Consider the following 27,879-nt stretch of genomic DNA (forward strand, 5'->3'; position numbering starts at 1 on the left):
GAGCTCTTTCACTAGCTCTCTAATAGTCAAGGTCCCAGCAGGAAACAGAAGGCACCACAGCTGGGATTTTGAAGATAATTTAATGAAGGGACTATTTGCAGAGGTGTGGACAGGGTTGAGGTAACCAACAAGGGAGGTGAAGGCAGCAGGAAGCTGTGACCACCCTTAGGTCCGAAGGAGTGAGGAAAGGAAATGGTATTACTGGAGTGTTGTGAGAGTCATGGAATATGCCTGAGAGGAGCTGGAGTTGTGGAGGGCATAGCTACTGCCAGAGTCAAGGTACTGAGACAGAGCTGGGAGTGGAGAAGTATCCGGAATGCTTTCTTTTTCTGTTCTCTGATGTCCTGCTTGTGCTTCTCTTAGGGAGGAACCTAATTAGAAGTAGAGAGCAAGCGGGGGGCATCAGATGATGCCACCCATATGGGTAGAGAAGGATGGAGGGTAGACCTGGAGGGCAGATGGAAAATGACCAGCATATGCTATCAATTCCCTTACAACCCTACGACCCTAGCCTTTTTATTTTTATTTTTTAGACAGAATCTTGCTCTGTTGCCTAGACTGGAGTGTGGAGTGCAGTGACATGATCTCAGCTCACCTCAACCTCCACCTCTTGGGTTCAAGCAATTCTTGTGCCTCAGCCTCCCAAGTAGCTGGGATCACAGGTGTGTGCCACCACATCTGCCTAATTTTTGTATTTTTAGTAAAGATGGGGTTTCGTGATCTTGCCCAGGCTGGTCTCTAATTCCTGACCTCAAGTAATCAGCCTGCCTTGGCCTCCCAAAGTGCTGGGATTATAGGTGTGAGCCACCACACCTAGCCCCTTGTACTCCCAGCCTTCCGCCTCATCTGCCAGCATATCCCTAACTGTGGTCCAGGTGGTAGATCTTGGCTTAGGGAAAAATGGTGGCGGCGTAGCACATTTTTAGCCACTTCTTAGGCAGCCCCCTCTCTCACTTACCCTTCTCCCTTGAGTATCCCTACAACCCTACCCTTTCAGTCTCAACAAATAACATTCAGGCAAATGGACCATGATTTCCTTCAGCTTGCTATCAAACATATATAAGATTTTCCTTAAAAAAATGAAACAACCCCTCATGTAGACACACCCATATTTATTTCACTTCCCCAGGCTCTGTTCTGGTCCCCCCCTCCACCTGTGTATTGCTCATCCCAACATGACTCCCAGACTCTAACTCCATCATTCTTCCCTCTTCCCTCTCCTCCTTTTCAACCTGTAGATACATCCACATTTCTACTACCTTAGAAACTAACTAAAATAAAAAAACTCACCAGGTGTGGTGGTTTATGCCTGTAATTCCAGCACTTTGGGAAGCTGAGGCAGGAGGATTGCTTGAGCCAGGAGTTCGAGGCCAGAATAGGCAACATAGTGAGACTCCCCTCTGTGCTAAAAATAAAAAAAAATTAGTCTCGGTTGTGGTCCCAGCTACTCAGGAGGCTAAGGGAGGAGGATTGCTGAAGCCTGGGAGATTGAGGCTACAGTGAGCCGTGATCACACCACTGCACTCCCGTCTGGGTGACAGAGTGAGACCCTTTTTCAAAAACAAAACAAACTGCCCCCAAATCAAAAAAACCTCTATCTTCCTCTAGGCTATGCCCCCCTCATCTCATCTCAAATTCTTGAAAGGACAAGTATGAGTCAGGGTTCTTTGGCTGCAACAACAGAGACCAACTCTTGCAAACTTAAACAAGAAAAATATTTATTAGAAGGAGATAAAGGTGGCACCCACAACAGAGAGAGAGACCGAAGAAGCAGGCTTCAGAGAAGACTGGAACCAAGGCAGTAGCAGGGATTGAAGTAGCAGAAAGGAATGGCAGTTTCTTCAGGGCCCTGGGTGCAGCATGAATAAGCTCCATCCAGATTTGGGCCTCTTGTCACATAAGCTCATGATTCAGATTCCAGGAAGAACTTCTGACTGGTGCATCTTGAGTCATGTGGCCTCCCATGACTCCCTTGGCCATTGGACAGCCGAGTGCCCGGACAGTCTCATGGAAACATATCCAGTAGGATATGGTGATTTCTCAGAAAAGTGAGGGAGCCATTACAGAGGATGGCGAAATGGATGCTGGGCAGGCAGAAACAATGGTTTCCACTCCTTCACCAGTCCCAGCCTTTACCTCCCATTTGAGTCTCAACTCACTGAAACCATTCACATTGAGCTTGTTAAGGACTTTGTCTTGCCAAATCCAAGGACATTTTCCATCTTTATCTAAAGCTTTAACTCCATCGACCAGTACCTCTCTCTCAGAAATCTTTCTTTCCTTGGCTTCTGCATATTAAATCAACCCTAAACCAACCCTTCCTCCCTCCCTCCCTTCCTTCCTTCCTCCTTCCCTCCTTCCCTCCCTCTCTCCTTTCCTCTCTTTCTCTCTTTCCCTTCCTTACTTCCTTTCTCCCTCTCTCCATCTTTCTTCCATTTTCTTTCTTTCTCTTCCCTTCCTTCCTTCCTTCCTCTTTCTTTCTTTCTTTCTTTCTTTCTTTTTTTCTTTCTTTCTTTCTTTCTTTCTCTTTCTTTCTTTCTTTCTTTCTTTCTTTCTTTCTTTCTTTCTTTCTTTCTTTCTTTCTTTCTTTCTTTCTTTCTCTCTCTCTCTCTCTTTCTTTCTTTCCTCTCTCTCTTTCCTTCTTTCTTTTTCTTTCTCTCTCTATCCCTCCCTCCCTCCCTCCCTCCCTTCCTTCCTTCCTTCCTTCCTTCCTTCCTTCCTTCCTTCCTTTCGTCTCTTCCTCTGTTCCTTCCTCCCTTCCTCCCTCCCTTCCCTTTATTTCTTTCCTTTTGAGACAGGGTCTCACTCTGTCACCCAGGCTGGAGTGCAATGGCACAATCTCAGCTCACTGCAACCTCTGCCTCCTAGGTTCCAACGACTTTCTCACCTCAGCCTCCTGAGTAAATGGGACTAGATGCACGATAACACACCCAGCTAATTTTTGTACTTTTTGTAGAGATGGGGTTTTACCATGTTGGCCAGGCTGGTCTTGAACTCCTGATATCAAATGATCTGCCCACCTTGGCCTCCCAAAGTGCTGGGATTACAGGTGTGAACCACTTGTGCCTGTCTTCTTTTTTCCTTTTGACAGGATTTTGCTCTGTCACCCAGGCTGGAGTGCAGTGGTGCAATCATGCCACACTGCAGCCTTCAACTCCTGGGCTCATGTGGTCCTCTCACCTCAGTCTCCCAGTAGCTGGGATAATAGGTTTAAAAGTCTGCAGCTACGCCTAGCTAGACTTTTAAATCTATTTTTTGTATAGACAGGCTCTCACCATGTTGCCCAGGTTGGTCTCAAACTCCTGGCCTCAAGTGATACTCCTGCCTCCGCTGGGCATGGTGGCCCTGTAATCCAGGATTATAAGTGTAGCCAGCACACCTGGCCTAACATTTATTATCTCATTGCTTCTGTGATTCAGAAATCCATGAGTGGCCCAGATGAGGGGCTGTGGTCACTTCTGAAGGCGTGGGTTGTGGAGATGGGTGAGTAACAACATGGTTTCCCCTGGGGTGAGTGATCTAACAGAGAGTGGAAGGGTGGAGGGAGGAAGAAGAGAGGGGAAAGAGAGAGACACACACACACATATACATTAACGTATATGTGCCATATGGAATCCGTAGTCTTAAAATTTTTTTTCTCTATGTTTTTAAATTTGGAAGAAAGAAGACTTTTTCTTTTCTTTTTTTTTTTGAGATGGGGTCTCACTCTGTCACCCAGGTTAGAGTTCAGTGGCACCATTTCAGCTCACTACAGCCTCCGCCTCCCAGGCTTAAGCGATCCTCACACCTCAGCCTCCTGAGTAGTGGGACCACAGGCATGTACCACCACACCTGCTTAATTTTTTGTATTTTTGGTAGAGATGAGGTTTCACCATGTTTCCCAGGCATGTCTGGAACTCCTGAGCTCAAGCAATCTGCCTGCCTTGGCCTCCCAAAGTGCTGGGATTATAAACATGAGCCACTGTGCTGGGCCATAGTCTTTTATAACCTAATCTCAGAAGTAATATCCCATCACTTCTGCCACATTCTATTCATGAGAAGTGAGTCACTTTTGAAATGAAATATAGAATGATTTTTAAAAATAAGTGAGTCAAAATGTTCAGCACAAATTCAAGCGGAGGGCACCACACAAGGGTGTAAGTACCAGGAGGCAGGGGTCAATGGGGCCTCTTAGGGGCTGCCTACCACAGCTTCCATAATGAAGCAGGCTCACAGTTCTGTTCTTTTCTCCCTGATAGCTTCTTCTCTTGTTCATTGATAGACTCTAGCTCTCTGCCCACCCTTTTTTTTTTTTTTTTTTTTTTTTTTCCCTTTTTTAAGATTGAGTCTCTCTGTCATCCAGGCTGGAGTGCAGCGGCGTGATCTCAACTCACTGCAACCTCCATCTCCCGGGTTGAAGCAATTCTCCCTGCCTCAGCCTCCTGAGTAGCTGGGATTACAAGTGCCCACCACCACGCCCAGCTAATTTTTGTAGTTTTAGTAGAGATGGGGTTTCACCATGTTGGCCAGGCTGATCTCAAACTCTTGACCTCAGGTGATCTGCCCGCGTCGGCCTCCGTGAGCCACCATACTTGGCCTTTTTTTTGTTTTTTGTTTGTTTGTTTTGTTTTTGTTTTTGTTTTGAGACAGAGTCTTGCTCTGTCACCCAGGCTGGAGTGCAATGGTGCAATCTCAGCTCACTGTGGCCTCTGCCTCCTGGGTTCAAGTGATTCTCCTGTTTCAGGGTCCCAAGCAACTGGAATTATAGGTGCCCTCCACCATGCCTGACTAATTTTTTGTGTTTTTAGTAGAGATGGGGTCTCATCATGTTGGCCAGGGTAGTCTTGAACTCTTTACCTCAGGTAATCCACCTGCCTCGGCCTCCCAATGTGCTGAGATTATAGGCATGAGCCACCCTGGCCTCTGCCTACCTTTGAAATATGGTGCTTCTTCTAGGCTCTTTCCTGGGCTTAGAGCTCTTTACATTCCGCATATTCTTCCTGAGAGACATTGTCGAGTCTAGTGATCTCAGCTATCAGTTGTATGCTAATGACATCCAGATCTTCAGCCCAGACCTCGCTCCATGACACTGCACACAACTGTATCCTAATATAGACTGAAGAACTAATATAACTCTTTGCTGGATCCAGGGCATGTCCCATAGGCACCTCAGATATGAGAGGTTAACAAAAGATCGTTGTTGAGTAAGTCCTGTGTCACCTCCTGTTTTCTCCTGTCTCAATAAATGGCACCTCCATCCATCCAGGAATCCAAGTGAGAAACGTGGGCATCATCCTTGACACCACCCTCTCCCTCACCCTCATATCCAAACATAGAGCCCTGCTGACTTGACTTACCTCTGGGTTTTAAAAACTGTTGCCTCCTTCAAGTCTCTGATACCAGTGTCAATACTGGCCATTGGCATCTCTTGCCTAGGCTATTGCAATAGCTTCATGGTTTTTCCTATCTTCGTTCTTGCCCCTCAAATTCATCTTCTCAAAATTACAAAGCTATTCTTGATGAAAACTCATTAGCAGCTTCCCATGGCCCCCTAGATCAAAAGATACTTAGTGATTGGGCCCCATCTAGCCTCTCCAGCAGCATTTTTCTCTTATGGTTTATGCTTTAGCAATCCCAACTAATAACTCCCGCCCTCCACATAACCTACTCTTGCTCACCTGTGTACTTTTATTTGTGTTTCCCTCCAATTTTAATGACCTCTTTAGAAGAACTGTTTCCCCTTTAAAATTCAAGAACATGCTAGTGTAGTAGTACGCACCTACAGACCCAGCTACTGGGGCAGCCAAGGCTGGAGGATAACATGAGCCCAGGAGTTCAAGGTTGCAGTGAGTCATGATAGTGCCACTGCACTCCATCCTGGGCAACAGAGTAAGACATCTCAAAAATAAGTAAAACTCAATTTTCCCAGTCTAGTTTTGTGTGCTAGCACACTATAGTGTTGTGATTTATATATGCATTTGTGTCTCCTACTGGACCATGAGCTTTCTTGATGGCAAAAATTATGTCCTATTCCCCTTCACATCCCCAGTACCTTCTATGGAGATCACACAAGTGTAGGTACTCAAACTATGTGTATTGAATGGATGAACTGGAGGTTTACATTAACATACAATTTATAAGTTGGTCCTTGAAGTCAAATATAAGTGGGAGAAGAGTGAGAAAGGCATTCTAGTTATAGAGAACTTCGTGTACAAAGGCCGGGAGATTAGGGGAGGTGGATTCAAGGAAGTGGTGGTGGTTTGGTGTGGTTGGAGCATAGGGTGCATAGTGGTGCTCCCTGGAGAGAGAGGGGAGCCAGATACTGTGAAGGGTCCGAAAACCTGACTAAGGAGTTTGGCTTTTGTCCTCTTGGCAACAGGGAGTAAGAGTTTGAAGCAGGGGAATGATTTGATCGGAGCCATATTGTAGAAAGATTACCCCAGTAGCCAGTGTGGAGGATGGACTACAAAGGAGGCGAGACAGGAGACTGGGAGGCCAAGTAGGAAGGAGATTCATGGGCCAAGCAGGAGATGTGGAGGCCTGAACTAGGATACGGGGAACAGGGAAGAGAAGAGATGGATTTGAGAAATACTCAGTTGAACTCTATGAAATTCCTGTTTTATAAGAAAAAGCTGGGTGATACTGTCAATTTCTTATGGTTTATTTTAATATTAATGAAGTAAATTAACTGGGTGGGATTTCAAGTCTCATTGGAATGTGAATATGAGGAAGAGGAAGGTGTCAAGGACAGGGACCATTTTTCTGAACTTGAATGCCAGATTAGATGGAGTGTCACCATGGGGAGCAGTAACCAAGGTCTGAGGGCATGGTAGGGAAGATGACATGCTTAGATTGGACATATTGATTTTGAGGTATTTTTGGAACCTCTAGGAAGTGGCTGGGTATCCTGATCTGAAGCTTAGGAGAGAGAGCTAAACTGGAGACAAATTTAGGGATTACCAGCATAGAGAAAGCAGTTGTGGGAGGGGATGATTCACCCTGGGAGAGCAGCCCAGGCAAAGCTGGAGAACCAAGAGAGTGAGGTTCTGAGATACCAAGAGGATTTTGAAAAGATATTTGTGGCTGCATGCCGCAGAGGAGAGTCAGATAGGACTGGAAAGTGTTTGTTGGATTTAGCAAGAAGGAGACTGTCAGGGACAGGGGTTTGTCTTGAGGGGCAGTAGTGGGAGTGGCTTGGACTGGCCTCTGGAAGGGCAAGCTGGGCCTGGACTTGGTGTCCCTTCATCCTTAGTAATGTATCACTTCAGCCACCAGGGGGCAGTGGCCACATGGAATTCAGGTTGGAGGGATTCACTGGGTCCCACAAGCTGTCAGAGATGTGGGTAGGGTTGGGGGATAGGTCCAGGGCAGAAGGAGACCTTTCTGTGGAAAGGAGACATTTCTGTGGGGCAGACAGGAGGCCAATTAGAAATTCCCAGTCCTGGCCCAGTGCAGTGGCTCATGCCTGTAATTCAGCACTTTGGGAGATCAAGGCCACTAGATCACCAGGCTGTGCAACACAGCAAAAATCTGTCTCTACCAAAGAATACACAAATTAGCAGGGTGTGGTGGCATATGCCTGTGGTCCCAGCTACTCGGGAGGCTGAGGCAGGAGAAGGTCGAGGCTGCAGTGAGTTGTGATTGTGCCACCACTGCACTCCAGCCTGGATGACAGAGGGAGACCTTGTCTCAAAAAACAACAACAACAATAAAAATCCCCAGTTGTGTCTCATAGTTTCCCTCTCTCTGGGCTTTTTCAGGCCAGGTGGGTTTTATTTAACACGTTACTTCCAATAGCCATGGGTTTGTATTTTGAGCCTTGATTTTCTTTTCTTTTCTTTTTTTTTTGAGACCGAGTTTCGCTCTTGTTACCCAGGCTGGAGTGCAGTGGTGTGATCTCGGCTCACCACAACCTCTGCCTCCTGGGTTCAGGCAATTCTCCTGCCTCAGCCTCCTGAGTAGCTGGGATTACAGGCACGTGCCACCATGCCCAGCTAATTTTTTATATTTTTAGTAGAGACAGGGTTTCATCATGTTGACCAGGATGGTCTCGATCTCTTGACCTCATGATTCACCTGCCTCGGCCTCCCAAAGTGCTGGGATTACAGGCGTGAGCCACCGCGCCTGGCAGAACCTTGATTTTCTTTGTTCTCACTTCTTGATAATCTTACTTTGCATTCTGTGTTCAAAACATAGTGAACTTTTTCAGTTCTCAACTGCTTCCATGTGAAAGTTCTTCTTCCATGGGAATGCCTCCGCCATCCTGCCTCCCCTTTATCCTTCAGGTTTTTATTTTATTTTATTTTATTTTATTTCAGGAGTTTTGTTCTTGGTGCCCAGGCTGGAGTGCAACGGTGCAACGTTGGCTCACCGCAACCCCGCCTCCCGGATTCAAGTGATTCTCCAGCTTCAGCCTCCTGAGTAGCTGGGATCAAAGGCATGTGCCACAACACCTGGCTAATTTTGTATTTTTAGTAGAGATGGGGTTTCTTCATGTTGGTCAGGCTGGTCTTGAACTCCTGACCTCAGGTGATCCACTCGCCTCGGCCTCCCAAAGTGCTGGGATTACAGTGTGAGTCACCGCGCCTGGCCTGTCTTTCATGTCTTATCTCAGGCATCACCTCTTCTCAGAAGCCTTCCCTCACTGCCCCATCCACTTCTTCTTGGCTCCCATAGAGCTCCATCTTGAGTCTTGAATATTCTGGCTTGTAATAATTTATTTATTTATTTGCAGTCAGCTTTATTGTGATATAATTTGCATACAGTAAAATTCACCCATTTTAAGTGTACAGTTTGATGAGTTTACACACACACACACACCCCTACACACACAGTTGTGTAACTACCACCACAATCATGTTACAAAACATTTCCATTACTCGGAAAACTTCCTTCTGGTACCTTTGCTGTCAGTCCCCTTCTTCCACTCCCGCCTTTTTCAACCATTCATTGCAGTAGTTTTGCTGTCTAGAATTTCATGTAAATGGAATCCTGCAGTGTGTGGTCTTCTGCATCTCTTACTTTGCTTTTGAGCTGCATTTGTGTTGCTGTGTGTGTCAGTAACTGTGTATTTATTGCTCAGCCCCCCTCCCCTGCCAACTTCAGGTGAGGGTCTCCATGAGGGCAGAATTGTGTCTCATTTACATTTGTTTCTTCAGATCGCAGTGTAGTGCTAGCCTGTGATAGTACTCAGTACGTGCGTCTTAAATGAAATCAAATGAATGGTTGGGGAGAGTCAGCCTTGGAGAGCTTCTGAACCCAGGTGTGCATAAGGCAGCACCCATCTGCAAGATGCCTCATGGCCTTCACATCGCACTCCAGCTGCTCCTCCATTTACCCTAGCTGGTTCTGCTCAGCAGACCCTCACTCCTCCACCCGTCTCTGACCTGCTTCCCTTTACCTGGACTTCAATTCCCTGCTCATGGTCTTAGGGCCCTGCTCCATTGCCTGCTCCAGCCTCCTCCCAATCTTTGGAAGTCTTCACACCACTGAGCCCTGGCTTCCCTGAGCCTGCCAGTCTCTCCACTCCTCCTCCTCCCTGTTCCAGGACCCTACCCACTTCAGATGTCTCAGTCCGGCTCTGCAAACCTCTCTCTCTCTGTGCCTCTGCGTCCCTCTCTGTGGGCCCCTTCTAGGATGATGGAGACAGCTGTTTGCCCCATCCTAGGGAACTAGGTTATGATTCCTCTTCCTGTCTGTCTTTTGTTTCCCCATCATTCTCTGACTCAACCACCTTCCCATAGGAGGCCACTGGGGCAACCTCTACATTTCATTCAGACCGGAAAAGCCTCTCTTTCCCTTGGCCCTTTATCTCCTTCTCTCATCTCCTTTCTCCTCTCCCAAGTCCCCTTCACTCTTCCTGATACCCTCACTCCTCTCTGCTCACCATTCACTTCCCTTCCTCCTTCTCCTAGCCTCCTCTCTTCTCTCCCACCCAGTCTCCTCCTGTCCTTGTTCTTCTCCTTCCTCACCCACCCCATCTCCCTCTGCCTGTGTCCTCAGGGCTTCCTCCCTTCTTTCCGAACGTCCAGTTCCAGTTCCAGGTCTCTCATTCTCTCTCTCTCTTTTTTTTTTTTTTTTTTTTTTTGAGACAGAGTCTCGCTCTATTGCCCAGGCTGGAGTGCAGTGGTGCAATCTCGGCTCACTGCAACCTCCGCCTCTTGGGTTCAAGTGATTCTTGTGCCTCAGGCTCCTGAATAACAGATCTCTTCTTTTTGCCCCTTCTCCTTGCACCACTTTTTTTCTTCTCCCCAGTTTCTTCCCTTCCTGATTTATGTGCCTTCATTTTCCCTATCTTATACCCTTTATCCTCAGAGGTTATAAGGGAGCCCCAAGAGACTTATAATCAAGACAACAAGATGTACACACACACACACACACACACACACACACACGGCCACAGATGCGTGAATAAACATGTTGCATTAATGAGCACATGCATCTATTGAAAGGTATGTTCAAGGCCAAGTGTGTTGGCTCACACCTATAATTCCAGCACGTTGGGAGGCCTAGGTGGGCGGATCACCAGGTCAGGAGTTTGAGACCAGTTTGGCCAACATGGTGAAACCCTGTTTCTACTAAAAATACAAAAATTAGCCAGGCATGCTGGTGAGTGCCTGTAATCCCAGCTACTCAGGAGGCTGAGGCAGAGAATTGCTTAAACCTGGGAGGCGGAGGTTGCAGTGAGCCGAGATCGTACCACTGCACTCTAGCCTGGGTGACAGAGCAAGGCTCTGTCTTAAAAAAAAAAAAAAAAAAAAAATACATAAATAAATAAAAGTATGTTCAGACACATACACACAATTAAGGGCATCCATAGCTTGCAATGTTTTGCACTTAGTATACATCAGGTATTATTATTTGTATACATGTTTCTGAAATATGAACAGGTGGAATGAGGAGGGAATAAGAGCTCAGCTTACAGGTTCCTTTGCACAGTAAAAGCCATATGCATGCACACCTGTACCCAGAGATGGCCTCATTCAGACATGCACACACACATATTCCTCAGAAGAATCTGGTATTTCTGGAACTGGGCTATTTCAGAAGCAGAGAGAGCACACATGTTTTTGCTGTGTTGCGTGCAGTGTGCAGTGTACATCTTTGCATGTGCTTGGAGTTGTATACATGTGCTACATCAGCCTTTGTGGAATCATGACTCAGGGCTGGGTGGAGCCCTACAGATCAATTAGGACAACCTGCTTGTGGGATTGCTTGACTGTCCTGTTGGATCTGACTTTTGTAAGTCCTTGAGGGATGTCAGCTTCTGCTTAATACGGATATTCTGGATAATTAAGAGGTACCAATCATGCATAGGCTGTGGACCACAAACTCTTAACATACTGGCAAATAAGCATGTGATATAGACAGCACATATCAAACCAAATTTTTTGTATCCTTAAAATTGGTGCTTAGCCTGGACAACATATGGAGACCTCATATCTGCTGGGAAAAAAAAAAAAAAAAAAAAAAAGGTTGAGTATGGTGGTGCATGCCTGTGGGTCTACTTGGGAGACCGAGGCAGGAGAGGATATCTTGAGCCCAGGAGTTTGAGGCTGCAGTGAGCCATGATTGCACTGCTGCACTCCAGCCCGGGTGACAGAGGGAGATCCTGTCTCAAACAAACAAACAAAAACAATTGGTGCTTAGTGTATACTGATTGTATGCACAATTATCATGTACTTGGTCATTCTTAGAAAGGATGACACCCCCCCCATCCCACTGACCCGTGTGCTGGTCCTTGTAGGTGCCACGGCTAAGGCAGGGAACAGGACATCCTTGGTCTCTGCCCTCTTCCTGCTTCCCTTCTGATAAGTACACAGGGTGTACATAGCTCCTCTTGGGTCTGTTGTGCACGTGCAGACTGAGGGGCCTGAGAGTCTGCTGGGTAGATTCATTGCAGGGTCCAGGATTCCTTTTTGCTCTTTCCAGAATGGATAGTGTGTGAGTTGTCATTACACACAACTTTTTTTGAGTTCTCTCCTCACTAGTGTGACCCCATGTGCCTTTGTATGCAAACTGCATGGGTGTTTCTTATGTTCAGTTTTGTTATGTGCCTTTGCCTTCTGTGGGTCACCAGAACCTGCTCATGGGCATCTCTTGTGTTCACACTAGCTAAGTGTATTAGGTTGGTGTGCCTGTTTTGTAGGCACGGGGGATAGGGTACTTCCTGCATTCATTTGTGTTGTGCACACATATATGGGTCCTGGGGAGGCTGCTTGGTAGGTGGCTATGGGGTAGTTCCATGTCCATTATGCTCATGCCCTGTAGGCCCATGTGCCTAGTTTGTGTGCAGGCGGATTTGGCATTTCCTGTTTTTATTTGTGTTGTGAACACACAATGTGGATCCCAGGAGCCTGCTCTGTATGGGAGTATTGTCGTCCCATGTCCATTATGCACTTGCTGTATAAGACCCACACCTACTTTGTACGGACACAGGGTAGTATTCCATGCATTTATTTGTGTTTTGCTCACAGTGTGGGTCCCAGGAGGCTGCTCCATACAGGGAGCAGTAGGTAGTTCCGTGTCTATTATGCACATGCTGCACAGGTCCTGGGTACTTACTTTGTACGCCCACGGGGTAGGTGTTTTCTATATTTATTTATGTTACACATCTCCAGTGTAGGTCTCGGGAGCATTCTCCATACATGTGGGCAGTTGGTGATTCTCGTGTTTCGCTCACAGACACGAGGGTCCCGTGTGCCCACTCTACACACGGGGCAGCCTTGCTGATAACAAAGCGAAGGGCGGCTGCAGCTGCTAAGCCAAGACTGCGCAGCGAGTGCCTGCGTCCTCCTCCTCCTCCCTTTCCCTCCCTGCCTTCCCCCTCCTTTTCCCTCCCTCACAGGTCTGGGTACCACTTGTAACCCCATTCTCCTCTCTGCACCACTATGCCCCTGCCAACAGGGGGCGGGAGCCATGCACCCTCCCAGGACCCTGTTCCCACTTTCCCCTAGTTGCAGCCTCTTCACCCTTGGCCTTCCTTTCCTTCTTCCCTGTCCCCAAGCCATAATGTGCCTGGCACAGGGGAGGTTCTCGATGACCAGGCACTGCCTCATCTGTTTCCTCCCTTCCCCTCCCTCCCCTTCTCCTCTCCTTTCTGCTATTCTTCTCTCCCCTATGTGCCTTTTCCCCCTTGATGCTTCCCTGGACCCTCTTGTCACCTTCTCACTTTCTGCTGTCACCCCAGACTGCCCCTTCCTCCTTTACCTGGGCTCGGTCTCTTTGCCCCCTGTCCCCAACCTCGTCTACCGGATCTCATTCTCTATATCTGACTCTCCATTTGTCTCTTCATGTCTCTGTCTCACAACTCTCTGTGGATCTCTGTCCAACAGAAAGCCTCTTTCAGTGTCTGTCTCCATCTCATTGTCTCTCTGTGTGTCTCCTGAGGTTTCTCTGTTCCTGTCACATTCTTGCAGTCTCTGTCCATGTCTCCACATTTCTGTCTCACTTTGACTCTCTGGGTCTCTGTCTTTCCTTTCTTTCTCTCACCATCTCTACATTTCTTTTAGTCTCTTTTTATGTCTTGATCTCTGTGTCTCTCTGCACATTTCTTTCTGTCTCTGTTTCTTAGGTTCTCTCTCAGAATCCCTATGTATATATCTCTGTGTTTCTGTCTACATCTACTTGTTTGACTCTATTTCTTTGACACTCTCTGTTTGCCTTTTTCTCTGTCTCAGTCTCAGTCTCTGTATCTTTTTGGTCTCTGTCAGCGTCTGTCTTTCTGGCTTTGCATCTCTGTTTTTCTGTCTCTCTTTCTCTGTCTCTTTCAATGGCTCCTTCTTAATCTCTGTTTCTGCAGGTCTATCTCTCTTACCCCTGTATGTGTCTGCCTCTGTCTCTATGTCTTCCTGTCTCTGTATCTCTGCAACACTGCCTTGCACCTTCATCTGTCTCTCTTTGCATATAGCTTTCTCTTATCTCTGATTTGTGCATAGCTATCTCTCTTATTTCTGTGTCTCTCTCTTTGTGAATTAGTCTCTTTCTCTCCCCATATGTATATATTTTTCACTGTCTCCCTGTATCTATGTGTCTACTTTTCTGTGGCTCTCTTTCTGACTCTGCATCTCTCTGCATGGACCTTTCTCCCTATCTCTTTGTCCCTGGGTGTCTCTGTGGTTCTTGGTGCCCGTTTGTGTCCCCATCTGCTCACCCCTCTCACCTCTTCTCCTCTCTGTCCCTGTGTCTCAATGTTTCTGTGTGTCTCTGGACATTTCTCTGACTCTCTGAGTCTCTCTGCCTCCATGTCCCCTATACTTCCTGCCCTCTCCATTCTCCTTTTCCTCTTTGTCTCTGGGTGTCTCTTTGAGTCTCTGGCTTTTAGGGCCTCTCCCTGCCTTTGAGTTCCCTGTGCTCCCCACCCTTCTCTGTCTCTTTCTGTCTGTGTGTTCCTGTGTCTATTTGTTTCTAAGTGCCTCTATGTCTCTCTGTGTCTCTGAGCATCTCTCTGTCTCTATGAGTCTTTCTCTGCCTCTGCATCTTCTGTGCTCCCTGCCCTGTCTCTCTCTCTTTTCTCTCTGTCTCTGGGTGTCTCTGTGTCTCTGAGTATCTCTGGGTGTCTGTGTGTCTCTGGGCCTCAGGGTCTCCCCCTACCTTTGTATCCCTCTTTGCTCCCTGCCCCTCTCCATTTCCCCCGTCTCTTACTGTGTGTTCGTGTGTCTCTGTGTCTCCAACTATCTCTGTGGGTCTCTGTGGCTCTCAAGGATTCTCCTTGTCTCGGTGTCCTCTTCTAGTCCTGCCCCTCTATGTCTGTGTCTCTGTTTCTCCGTATCTCTGCATCTCTCTATCTCTGTGTCTCTCTGTGTCTCTTTGGGTCTTGGGCCTCTCCCTGCCTCCGTGTCCCCTGCGCTGCCCGCCCTCTCCCTCTTCCTCTCTCCCCCCTCGCTCTCACACTCGCGCTCTCTCTCTGAGCATCCTTGGGCCCGGGGTTGCCATGGGGACAAGGTGGGAGCCGGGGATGGCGCGCGCCTGGGCTCGCGCCGGCAGCTCAGGCGAGGAGCAGCGGCCAGAGCAGCGCCAGCAGCAGGCAGCGAGCGGGCGCGGGAGCGGGAGCGGGAGCGGGGGTAGCGTTGGCGGCGGCGGCTCCTCCTCGGCCATCCCCTCGGAGCCGTGCAGCTGACGCGCATGGCGAAGACAGCGGCGCCTACCGATGGGAGCAGCGGTAAGGCAAGGCGGCGCGGCGCAGCCGGGCGGGCGGGCGGCGGGCAGCCTCCTCCTCTCCCCAGCTCGCCTGCGCGCCCGCCCGCCTGCCCTCCCTTCTTCCCTCTCCCCTCGCAGCCCCTGCCCGCCCGCCCGCCCGCGCCGCGCTCGCCCTTCCATTTAAAAATCTTTAAAACTTTGCATATTAATATCTGCGCTTTGCATAATCTGACCCGCGCTTTATTGATTGCAAGAAGCTTAATGCAGCCGGCTCGGCCTATTGCAGAGAGCTCTCCGGGCGGGAGCCGGGCGGGCGCCGCTCGCTCCGCACCGCACTCCGGCTGCCTGCCGTCGCCGCGGCCCCGGCCCTCTCGCCTCCCTCTTGGCGCCCGGCGCCGGGGCTTTGCCCCCTGGCTGGGTATTTTTATTATTTGGGGATGGGGGGGGTCAGTTTGCTCTCGGTGGCAGTGAGGGAACCAAAGGAGAGGTGTACATGGGGGTGGGGGGGAGGGATGGGAAGAAATGGGGACGGAGAGGAGGTGAAGAGGCAGAGGAAAAGGGAGAAGGGGCAAGAAGGTTGGGGAAAGGAGAGGCGTGGAGGGGAGGCAGTATAGAGGAGAGGCAGTCGGCTGAGGACGGAGCTGAGAGGACGGAGCTGAAAGGACGGAGGAGCGGAGGAGCGGGAGCCGTGGTGGAGGAGAAAGGAGGGAGGCAGGAGCGCACACTAGAGAAAGAGCCTGACGGCCGCGGAGCTGGGAAAGGAGGCAGGCAGTGGGCGCTTCGCTGCTGCTGCCCCCAGGCCAAAAAATAAAGAAAAGAAAAAGAAAAAAAAAAAAAACAATGCCAATAAAAAGACGATGAAATAAAACACATCGCATCCGGGGCCACTGAACACAAAAAGGAGCGTGGACAGAGAAGAGAGGCGAGGTGGTATCTGCTCCCGGCTGGCTGCGGCGCTTCGGAGAGGCTTCCCGGGCTGGGCGGGACCCCCATTTTGACCCTGCATTTGAGGAAGGGGCGACTGTGGAGAAAATGAGGCGAGAGGGGGTCAGGGCTGGTGGCGGTTCCGCCTGTTTTTTTTTTTTTTTTTTCTCTCTCTCTCCTTTTCTGGGGGTGTGGGGGCCGGTTTAGTGTGATGATGGTGAGGATATTGGTCGGTGATGCTGCCTGAAGCTCCGAAGCAAGCAGGGTGCATAGGGGGGAGAGGTAAGGGGGCACAGGGAACGAGAAAGGGCTGGGGGGTGGGAATGCAGGGTGAGAGAAAGGAACGGGGTGCCTTGGACAGCAGAAAAGGTGAGAAATAGAAAAAAGCAGCCGGGATGGGGCACCCAGAGGCGGTGGCATCTCAGGCAGGAGGAGAGGTGGAAAACAGAGCTCCAGGGCCCCAGAGTGATGTTGGGGAGCCGCGGTGCACCCCTCAGCTCTCTGGACAAAGTCTGTAACTTGGGGAACCCCTTTGATTGCCTGCTGCCTCTTTGCTCTCTTTTCATTCCCTTTTCATGTCCTTTCTCGGCTCCTTTATTTCCATCTCCTTTACTGGCTTTTCTTTCTTCCTGTTTTCCAGTTTCTCTCTCTCTTCCTCCTCTCAATAAAAGCTCTTTCTCTTTCTCCCTACCCCTTAGTTTTTCTTTTTCTATCTCCCTTATCTCTACCTCCTTCCCTTCTTTTTTCTCCTTTTTTTCCCTCCCCTCTTTCCCCCTTTCTTTTATTCTTCCTTTTCCTGCCACTCATTTCCCCTGTTGCCGGCCCTTTCTACCCCCTCCCTCAGTTTCATTTATTCATCACTCTTGCTGCTCTGGCCTTGAACAAGGTGCCATGGAAAGGGACTCCATGCAAAGGCAGGAATCCCCAACTTCGTACAGGAGCCTAACCTCTGTTCTGAAACCCCATGAATTCCTACCCTCTCTTTTCCCCTGGGTGGGGGCTTGGGTCTTTCCCCCAGGGTTCTAGCGCCACCCCTTACTTCCTTGAGGCCTCCTGGAGAAGTCCTGCTGGATGCAAACTCGGGCTTTGGGAGGGGGAAGGGAAGATCTTAAGCGAGGGCTCATGGCTGTGGACTCAGCCCCACTGAGAAGGGTGTGGACAGAAAAGAAAATGACATGGATTCCTAGTGGGAAGTGAAAAGGGGAGGAAATTGGGGTGGAGGTCCATCTAAGAGAGTCCTTAGAGCTTTTGAGTCCAGGTAAAAGATCCTGAGAGAAATCCTTTGGCCTGATGACCACTCCCCACATTTTGCCTCCTTCCTGGGGCCTGTGGAGTTGGGGAGTAGGTCCTGGATTTAGAGAAAGACCTAATCAGCCGCTTCACTTGGTAGCTTCTAGTCTCTTGCCATCTTGTCAGGTGGATTTGTTCCTCCACCCCCCAGGATGTTAGTGGAAGGTACAGAGTTAGTGCGCAGTAGAGGGCTGGTGTGTACAGAGTCAGACCATGGCGGCAGCGTGAATGTGTACAAGGCCTGCATGCATGGCGAGATGTGTTCAGGAAGGACTATGTGTGTTGGGCCTAGAAGCCTTGGCAGAGTGAGGAGCCAAAGGTGTAGAATCATGACATGCATTTTCAGTGTGGGGTCGGATACTGGGGGTCCCCATTATGGGTGACATATGTGCATGAGGGAGTCAGTGCGTATTTGTACTGATCTCTCCCTTGTCTTGATGTTTTTGTACCATCGATATGTGTGCACTCAGGAGGCCCTCTTTGGGTCTGTGCGTGGAAGCCATCCACGCGTGTGCAGATGCATGTGCCGAGTGTGGCTTCAGCAGTGGACACGTGACACTTTGTATGTGCAGCATGTTTGGAGTAGAGGCTCTCTGTGTGGGTACCAGGTCTGAACGTAGTGTGCACATTAAAGAAAGTCACATATGTGAAAATATCATTTCTGCATGGAGATATTGTTATTGCTTGGGGTCTCTGCGTGTCCTGGGTAAGAGGGAGGGTGGGTTTGTGAAGCAGGGCCTGGGTGGAGTGATGAGACGTGTGTGAGTGCACAGAGGTCGCGGGTGTATGACTGAGTTTGACAGCATGCTTGTACAGCAACCTTGAAGCTGGGTTCAAGAAAACAAAACAAGAAAAAATCCTCTCTCCCCATAATCTACCAGCCCATGGAAACCTTCCCTGGACCTTCTGTAGTAACAAAGCTTCCCATGTCAGGGGGTGACAGGCAGGCCAGGAGTAAAGCCGATCAGGGCCACACGCGGCATCTCCAGTTGCTGATAATGCAATTCCACATCTACTTCCTGATTTATGGGTAATGCTGGACAGAGGCCCATCTTTGTCTTTGGAGAGATCCAGACCCCCATTTTCCTGAGGCTGCTGGTGAACCCTGTGGCAGATTGCAATGTCATCTTTGGGGATCGTGGTTGCCCTCACTTCCCTCTGCCATTCTTTGCAGGGAAAATGGAAGGTGTCTGTGTCAGGGCCGTGGTCGGGAAAGAACTCAGCCACATGCTGTACACACACATGCCTGTACCCATGCTGTGTGTGTATTAGAGGTTGTTAGCCTATACATCCTAGACAGCATGCCAGCCAGGTTTTTTTTTCCCAGCAAGTCCATCAGTGGCCACTCCAGCCATTCTGGTTCATATACACTCCCTTCTTGTATGCAGGGCCCATAGCCCAGAACTTCTTCCCACCAATGTGACAGCCAAGCAAGGGGCCCAACCTTAGCACCCCATTAGGTAGAGCTTTTCATAGCCCTGGTGCATAATCATAATGTGTAGAGGCATGACTTACAATGAGGGGAGTGGGGGCAGATGGCCATACCAGGGGCTACTTGGACATTGATGGGGGCAAGGGAGAAGTTTTCATCTCTGGCATGTGCTGGTAAATTTTTAAGATATTTCAGGATAGAAATGGTTGAGAAACCCAAGTATGAAGAATTGTTAGAAGACAGAGTGGGTGTGAGGTCTCCTCAGACTGTTATCTGTTCCTCCTTATGAATATATGTCACTTGTTTTTCCCTTGGGCTCGATACCTCCTGCTCTAATAATAATAATGGCAATGATGTGCCTTACACCCACCTCACTCTTACAGCAGCCCCGATGGTGCCCCTTTCACAGATGAGGATTCTGAGGCCCACATTATTTGCTCAGCCCATCAGCAACCATGCTGACACTAGAACCAAGGTCCTCCTCATACCGACCTTTGTCTGTCCTTATTGGTCTGCCCTCTCCTATTAGCTGTCCCAGTGCCATTTCCTTTCACTGGCTCTGCCTCTTCCCCCACTTCCTCCCTGTCCCCTGAGATGTCCATCCATGGACCTGTCTCCCAGGACCTGTTGGGTGGATGGATGCCTTATGTGGCTCAGTGAGGGCTTTAAGGACCTGGGTCTCACTTTATATCCCGAAGGGAGTTCCAGCAAATGAGCATGGTAAAGCTTGTTCTGTCAGTGATGGTTTGGGGCTAGGCCTGTTCAAAGACAGGGGTTTGCATGAGCTTATGGTCTCCCCTACGCCTTCTGGTAAGCCCTGTGTCACCTTTTCAAATCTACATGATGGTCTCGGGAAGCAGATGCACTTTCTCTCACTCAATCACCACCCCATTTTCAATAGATCCCCGGGCAGGCAGCTTTCTCAGGTCTGACACATTCGAAAGGAGGCTGAAGGTAGTGGCTGCACATACAAGGTCCCTGCACTCAATAGGTATTTATTAGGTAGTGTGAATCACTTATCAAATAAAGTCCAAGAGTTCCCTGAGGTAATTGGGCAATGGTGGTATGATCACTCCTTACTTGGAAATGATTGCTAGGCACTGACCATGGGCCGACACAGACCTGGACTCTGAAACAGAACCAACCCCAGCCTTAGACAGGTGAGCACAAAGGGAGTTTCCAGGTCATTAGGAATCTGGGGAATGAGGATGGCGTGGGTTTAGACAGAGAAGTAGGTCTTTGAGGATGCTCAGGCATTGAGAAAAGTGGGGTGGTGGGAGAGCATAAATATGGCCGAGGGAAGTGGGGAGGAAGCAGCCCAGGCTGGAGATGAAGCTCTAAGAGTAGAGGTTGGCACAGTGTTGCAAATCCCTGTCTGTGGAGGCTCAGCTGCTGCTCTGAGAAGTTTGAACTTGATCTGGCTGGCAGCGGGGAGCTATCATGCCTGTAATCACACACACATACACATGTACACATGCATCTTGTGACAATGTGCTTTGGACAATACGGACTTGTATGTGAGCATGAGTGTGCTCGTGCCACACACACAAGGCCCTTTATTCTGGTATTCATTCAGGGTCTCCCTCACAGAAACCAACAAGGTGGCAGGGCGGGCTACGTTAGTCCTCACTCTCAGGATCCTATAATGTACAGGGCTGTGGCCCACACATGCAAGGATAAGAGCAGGCTGGGGACCCTCCCCCACCTGGGGTGCAGACTCATGTGGCATTCACAGACTTAATCCGCTGCAGTGAGGGCAGGGAGGCAGCATCTGTCACTTTCACAAACACAAGCAGCGGAGTCTGAGAGAGCCACATTCCACTTGCTCACAACTGCTTGAGAAACAGACGCCTGTACTGCACTGCCCCCCCTGCCCAAAACAGAGACGGCCCCTTATGGCCCCCCAAACCAAGCCCAGGCCAATACACCAAGTCACTCCTACATTAAAGTGCACACACACACACACACACACACACACGAAGCACAGCCCCTGACATTCTGTCTCCCTATAAGCACAACGATGTACTCAGGCACTCTGACTTTAAGCACAGCTACTGACTTCCCAACCCTTTATTCACACACAGATACACACTCATTTTGACTTAAAGCACAGCTGTAGCCATCCCACCACCCATACACATATACCTACAAGCGGACTTCCACACATACTCAAACACACAGCCTCACAATCCACCAGAACCACTGTGGCCAGCGGTCATTGAAGAATGACAGCCTGAGCAGTGTGCTGAGGGGAGGGTCGCCCTGAGGCATGGGCCGAGGGTCATAGAACAGGGTACATTAGAATCCCTTGAGGAAAAGGTCAGGCCGACCCCAAAAGGGTTCCATTGGTCCGGACGGTTCTGCCAGGTAAGGGAGATTCAACAAATGCAGGCCAGAGGCAGGAGTCGGCTAATGGCCGAGGCTGCCAATGGCCGAGATGGCTGGTCAGCGAGGAAGGGAGGCTCGACAATTGATGTGACTCAGAGCTGGACAAATGATGGCGCATTTGGCTGAAGCTGGCTGGGGGGCCCAAGACTAGAGACCAGGCAGCCATTCTCACCTCTGCAGGGAAAGGGCCAGATCAGGCTCTGTTGCAGCAGGGTGGGTTTTCCAGCCTGGCTCCACCGTGTATCCTGCCTGCCATGTGTATCTTGGGGTCTTTGTATGTGTGCATGTTTGTGTGCATGTGTGTTCATATATTTATCTGTAGTTGTCATTGCATGCCTACCTCCGTAGAACTTTGTGTCTTTGGGACTTTTGGTGTGTATCTATGTTTGTGCCTTTGTGTTTGTGTTTACTTGTGTATATATGTGTACATGCCCACCCACAAAGTGTTCAGGGACATTTCTTGTTAGACTGCATTTTTGTGTCTGTGTGTGTGTGTTTGTGTCTATTAAATGTGTAGACATCTTTCTTATTGTGAGACACTATGCATTCTTGAGCGTTTGTGTGTATATATGTGTGTGTGTGTGTATATATATATATATATGTATTTTTTTTTTTTTTTTGGCGTTGGGGTGAAGGTTAGGGTAGGGAAGAAGTGATGGGTCTGGCTCTGCACTCTACACTATCCATGCATCTGGTGACCCAAAAGGCCATCTTTGTGCATCTATTTGAGCCTCTGTCTAGGTGTTGGTGGGCATGGGCTTATGTGCTTGCCTGTTTCAGAGTTTGAATTATCTGTGTGTCCACAGCAGCATCTCCCTATGAACATGTCTGTGGGTGGAGTGGGCCAGACTAGGATGAGAAGGGCATCTCCCTGAATCTCATCAGACCTCTGGAGGGGGTCACACAACCCATGCTGAGCCTGGCTGGGATCCAGCAGCACGGCACAGTGCAGACCACCCCTCCTCCTCCTTTTTCCCCCATGACCTTTGAGCACAGCAGCCCCAAATACATATTTATCAGAGGGGCTGTGGGGACCAGCCCCTCCCCCACCACTCCCCTCAGGGCCCAGCCTGCCTGGCTGTGGAGAAATTAACCTTGTGACACAGGAGCTCGCTGACACCCCGACCCCCTCCCCATCTGCAAGGCACATATGAGCAAGGATGTGTGTGTGTGAGAGAGAGAGAGATAGAGAAAAGGTACTCATCCAGCCTGGGAAGGCAGCAGCAGATAGGGGAAGAAAGACACAGATACATGTGCATACATGTTTGTATCACCCCTGATACACATACACACACACACACACACACACACACACACTCACCAAACTAGAGAGGCCACATAAAAATCTTGAACAGATACACGGGCAAATACTGAAATACATGTGCATGCAGACACATGGACACATGCCATGATCCTGCAAGAGACATACACACAGATTCTGAAACACATGATAGCCATGTGCACCCCTTGGTCCTGAGACCCAGGTATCCATACTTTAGGTCAGAGATTCTCTAAAAAAATTCATAGATACTAAACCCTGCTGATGCACATAGACACTTGTGTATTTGTCCACAGAGTTGCCAAAACGGACACACCAGGTTTGGAAATAAGGATAAATACATATTCAGACACAGGTATGAAAACCCAGATGTCGGGTACAGGCACATAGGTGCTGAGACCTCTCAGGGCAAGACAGACACCAACACGCTGTGCTTCTTGTGTAGAGATTTGTTTTTCAATAGAAAATGTACAAATAGAGATAATAACACATGGCAGCATCCCAGCCTACATGCCTGTGGGTGCACACAGGCCACGTTCCAAGATCCTACAGGGAGGCCACACATGGTGACCAAAAGGGCTATGCCCTGAGTTATGGCACACAAACACACCCCCAGGCTAGCTTCATCCCCTTAAAGTGAAACTAAATAGGTAGATGTTCAAGTTTAAAAATGTGAATGGAATTAATTAACTCATCACAAAGATACTGAGCCCCTATAGGAGTCAGGCCTTGTCTTAGAAGCTGAGGAAATAGTGGTTTACAAGACAGACCTGGGCCTTGCTCTGTTAAGAGCTCCAAGCCAACAGGACTGGCACTGATCAGACCTCAATGTATAGTTAGTTATAAATAGAGATAGCATCTGGGAAGGAGAGGAAAAAGGGGCTACAGGAGGGCATCATGGGAGAAACTGGTTTAGATTGGTGGGCCAGGTGTAACACCTCTGAGGAAGTGTTGTTTAAGCTTGGCATCAGATACAACGCACAGATTCTAAATATGTACACATATCCCTCCTGAAACTCACAGAGGCCACACAGGCATAAATAATGCAGCACTCCGATGCCCCTACTCTCACCTCACTATGCCATACTTGTCCCACTAGAAAACTCCTCTGGCATGTCCCTAAGTGGGAAATAGTTTCCCTCCACCTGGGTCCTAGGTTCTGGAGACTGGATGAAGTGCACAAAGCATTCTGGGGCAGTGCTGAGTGGGGAGCCCAAGAGGATTCACCAAGGAGGAGACATGGAGAGGGTGATTAGGTGCAGAGAAGAGAGACAGAAGACTTTCTAAATGGAGGTGTTAGCCTGGGCAAGGGCACGGACATATGAACAAGCATAGACTGTTCCCAACAATCATGTAAGGCCCAGGGTCATGGGACCTTCAGGAGGACTGAGAGGAGACTTTACATGATTGGGAAGGGCTGTGAGGCTTGGGATTTATTCTGGGCATACCACATAACCACAAAGTGGTTTTGAGAAGGGACTAGATAGGGCGTGTGAGCCAGGTACTAAGTCTGATCTCTCTGAGCCTTGTGGGGGGGGTAGGACAGGATGGGTAGCCCCTGGGGGAAGGGATCCAGTGAGCAGGCCACCAGTCACAAGGCCTTCTGTTCTACCTGTCCAGTCTGGGAACCCTGGACAAGGCCTGGCAAGGGAATTGGTAAAGACTACCTTTGCCTTGCTTCCAGCCCCATATCTTGGCCGCTGCTATGACTTGCCCCCAAATAGAGATTTGCTAGAGGATAGGGGTCAGGGACTATAGTTCCCATTAGTTCCTATTGACATTCTACTGATTTCTGAACCTCCTGTGGCCAGGCCTGAGCTGCATGCCCAGTCACACAGTTGAGTCAGATCTTTCCATGTTCCAGAGGAGGCCTCAGTCTGGGGAGGTTGACCCTGACAAAGCCCTGTCAAGGGACTCCAAGGGCTTACTGAGGGCTTCTTGGGCTTGTTCTTGGAGAATGAATGGGTCAGAAGGCTCCATGGGTTATTATGGGCAATGGATGAGGATGGAGCCTGGTTTGTGAAGGTGAGACCAACCCTCACCTGCCACAGAGAGAGCCTGTCATTTCTCCCATCACACTTAAAACATCTTTCTTGGCCTACAAGCCCTGCATGAGCTAGCGCCTGTCTGTCTATTCAATGTTTACTCCCTCCCTCCTGGCTCGGGAAGCTCAAGCCATTTCAGCCTTCTTGCTGTTCCTTAAACCTTTTTCCTCACCCAGGGCCTTTGCACTTGCTTTTTCCTTTGCCAGAAAAGCTCTTAAAACCTACCTTCTCTGACAGGGCTTTCCTTTATGTTTAAAATAGATGCTTTTTTTTGAGTGGGGGTGGCGCAGAGTCTTGCTCTGGTGCAGTGGTACGATCTTAGCTCACTGCAACCTCTGCCTCCCGGGTTCAAGCGATTCTCATGCCTCAGCCTCTGGAGTAGCTGGTACTACAGGCATGGGCCACTACAACTGGCTAATTTTTTTATTTTTGTAGAGACGGGGTTTCACCATACTGGCCCGGCTGGTCTTGAACTCCTGACATCAGGTGATCTGCCCACCTTAACCTCCCAAAGTGCTGGGATTACAAATGTGAGCCACTGCGCCCAGTCAATAGCAGCATCTTGTAAGGCACTCTCTCCCTGTTTTATTTTCCTTCTTAGCTCTTAAATATATTTTCTTGTCTATGGTATCTCTTCCTCCACTAGAAGGTGGATTCCACGATGGCAGGGACTTTGTCTTGTTCATAGTTGTATCCATAGTGTGTAGCACAGTGCCTAAAACATGATAAGTACTTATTGGGTGTTCTTTTAAATGAACTGAAGCCAGATTCCCTGTCACCTACTTGCTCAATATAGTGGTGGAGGTAGATGTCTGCTGTGTCAGATAAGGGTGGCGGAGCTCACCTTCAGGGGGGCTGCACCTACCAGTGCTGGAGGGGTACATTGGCAAGTGAGTTCACCTCCTACCTGACCCTCAAAGCACCCAGAGTCCAAAACCATCATCATCCTGGGTCTGTATGCTCCCGTCCCACACCCTTATCTCCCTCACAACACTCCCCTCACTCCAACCAACTCCTGCTTACTCCCATTGTCAGATCTGCTCACCCCCCAACACAGGCTGCTGCCCTTCCCCTCCTTCACCTCCAGCATACACTCTGATGGCCCCCGCCCCCAGACACAAAGGAGGGAAGACCACAGACTGTGGAGTCAGACACACCCGGCTTTGAGTCACATCACTCCTTTTAAGCCTCGAGTTTCCTTGTCGGCAAAATAAGGTTTTTGTGGGGATGAAGAGCAGTGGCACGTGTGATGATGACGCTAATAATAGCTGCTATTTATTGAGTACCTGCCAGGTGTTAGGCATTGTGCGAGGTGCTTTGAACTTTTTTTTTGTTGTTCATTTTAAAAAATGGAGAAAAAAAAACCTCTGAGCATGGAATGTCCCCAGAGCATGAGACCTGGTGCCCAGTGCTGTGAATGACAAAAGTGAACAGAGCCCATCTGCACAGAGCTTACTATTCCAGTGTGTGCACACACATACCCGAAGTGTCACACCAGTCAGGTGATTGGGGGCTTACACTCCTGTATTCGATGCTTTTCTGTAGAAACCCAAAGAGATAGTTTGGGGGCCATTGCAACAGCAGCTCTCAGAGATAAGGGGCCATCCCCAGCCATCCTTAATTCCCCTTTAGCAACCTAATGGGAGCTTTCATTGTTCATATCTGGATTGCAGGGCCCAGCATGAGATCTGGCTTAGAATTGGCCTGAGGGAATGCTTACTGAATGAATGAATGAATGAATGAATGAACAAAGGAATATATTTAGCTGAGTGTCTTCATTGCATTTATTCATTTGCTCAGATTACCAAGACATACATTCTCCCTTCCCCACCCACCACCTTCACTTACTACTCACAGCATTTGTGGCTGCTGATGGTCATACTAATCATTTCTCCCACTCATTGCCCCTTTTTTGTGTGTCAGGCCTTTTGCTAAGTTCCCTAGAAGCATGGGATTGTTGGCTTCTCGCATCAACAAAATGAGGCAGCTATTATTATTATCTTCATGCTGTCTTTGAGCAAACAAAAGCTCAGAGAGGTGAAGTGACTTACCCAGGGCCACACCGTGCGGCAGTGGCTGACCTAGGGTTTACCCACTGTGCTCTTCCGCCCCACAGAAGTGCACATTCTCTCAGTAGTCTGCATGCACACTAGTTCTTGCAGCTTTCGCCCTCCCAGTAGTTGGATGGCACTATGTAGGATGCAGGAGTCCAGAGGTCCAGCTTCTGGTCCCGGCTGTGTCATGACCAGTTGAGTAGCTCTGGGAAAATCCCCTCCCTCCCTCTGGGTCTTGGTTTTCCCTCCAGCAGTTCCTCCTGTCTGTAAGCCCTCAGCCAGTTTCCTGAAGAGGGGACAGGGGACTGTATTGGGCTTGGTGCTACCCCAACCACTCTATTGAGAGCAGAAGCCAGAGGATAGAGCTCTTCTCCGTTCAGCAGACTTCAAATTCATTCACATTCTTGAAGGCATTGAACTCTGCTGGGTTTGGACATAAGGGAGGACGTAAGACAAGCCTGGCTGGGAAAGGGAGAGGGGAGCAGAGAAACAGCACTCACTGTGCTTCCACTGAGCACCTAGCCACCGTCTGCCAATTACAGACAAATGGTATGATGCATGTTCATTGTAGAAATAACAGAAAACAGCGAAATTCAATGAGATGAGAAGAAAATGACCATTAATAATCTAGTTAAGCGAACAACAAAAAAGATATTACCTTTTCAGTGTCTATCTTTTTTTTTTTTTTTTTTTTTTGAGATAGCCTGTCACCCGGGCTGGAGTACAGTGGAGAGATCTTGGCTCACTGCAAAATCTACCTCCAAGGCGAAAGCGACCCTCCCACTTCAGCCTCCCAAATAGCTAAGACTATAAGTATGTGGCACCACCACACCCAGCTAATTTTTGTATTTTTTGTAGAGAGAGTCTTGCTATGTTGCCCAGGCTGGTCTTGAACTCCTGGGCTCAAGGGATCTGCCCACCTCGGCCTCCCAAAGTGCTGGGATTACAGGTGTGAACCATTGCGCCTGGACTGTCTGTCCTAGATAGCTTTTTTTTCCCAAAGGGGACTATGCCTATGAATTTATCCAAAGAACTTATTAAAATTTAGATACCTGGGACCCAAACAGATTTAAAAATTTTTTTTTTTTGACGTGGAGTCTCACACTGTCACCTGAGCTGAAGTACAATGGCGTGATCTTGGCTCACCGCAACCTCCGCCTCCCAGGTTCAGGCGATTCTCCTGCCTCAGCCTCCACCTGCCAACACACCCAGCTAGTTTTTTGTGTTTTTAGTAGAGATGGGGTTTCACTATGTTGGCCATGCTGGTCTCAAACTCCTGACCTTGTGGTCTACCTGCCTTGGCCTCACAAAGTGCTGGGATTACAGGCGTGAGCCACCACACCTGACTTT

General features: G+C 49.0%; 1 protein-coding gene across 2 annotated transcripts in view; it reads left to right on the forward strand.

The window, feature by feature from the left end:
* Positions 1-15,039: 15,039 nt before the first annotated feature.
* The window catches only part of POU2F2 (POU class 2 homeobox 2), a 90,410-nt gene continuing 77,570 nt past the window's right edge, over positions 15,040-27,879 (forward strand). Inside the window, exon 1 of one of the 2 annotated variants that reach the window (XM_032249255.1) lies at positions 15,040-15,139. The gene's annotated coding sequence lies outside the window, so the exon portion shown is untranslated. Of the gene's footprint in view, positions 15,140-15,708; positions 16,324-27,879 lie in introns of those variants that run through there. The other variant, XM_032249254.1, reaches the window with a different exon arrangement.

This window comes from Sapajus apella, unplaced genomic scaffold (genome assembly GCF_009761245.1).
Source record: "Sapajus apella isolate SASKATOON/1434 unplaced genomic scaffold, GSC_monkey_1.0 scaffold68, whole genome shotgun sequence".
NCBI classification, from domain to species: domain Eukaryota; kingdom Metazoa; phylum Chordata; class Mammalia; order Primates; family Cebidae; genus Sapajus; species Sapajus apella.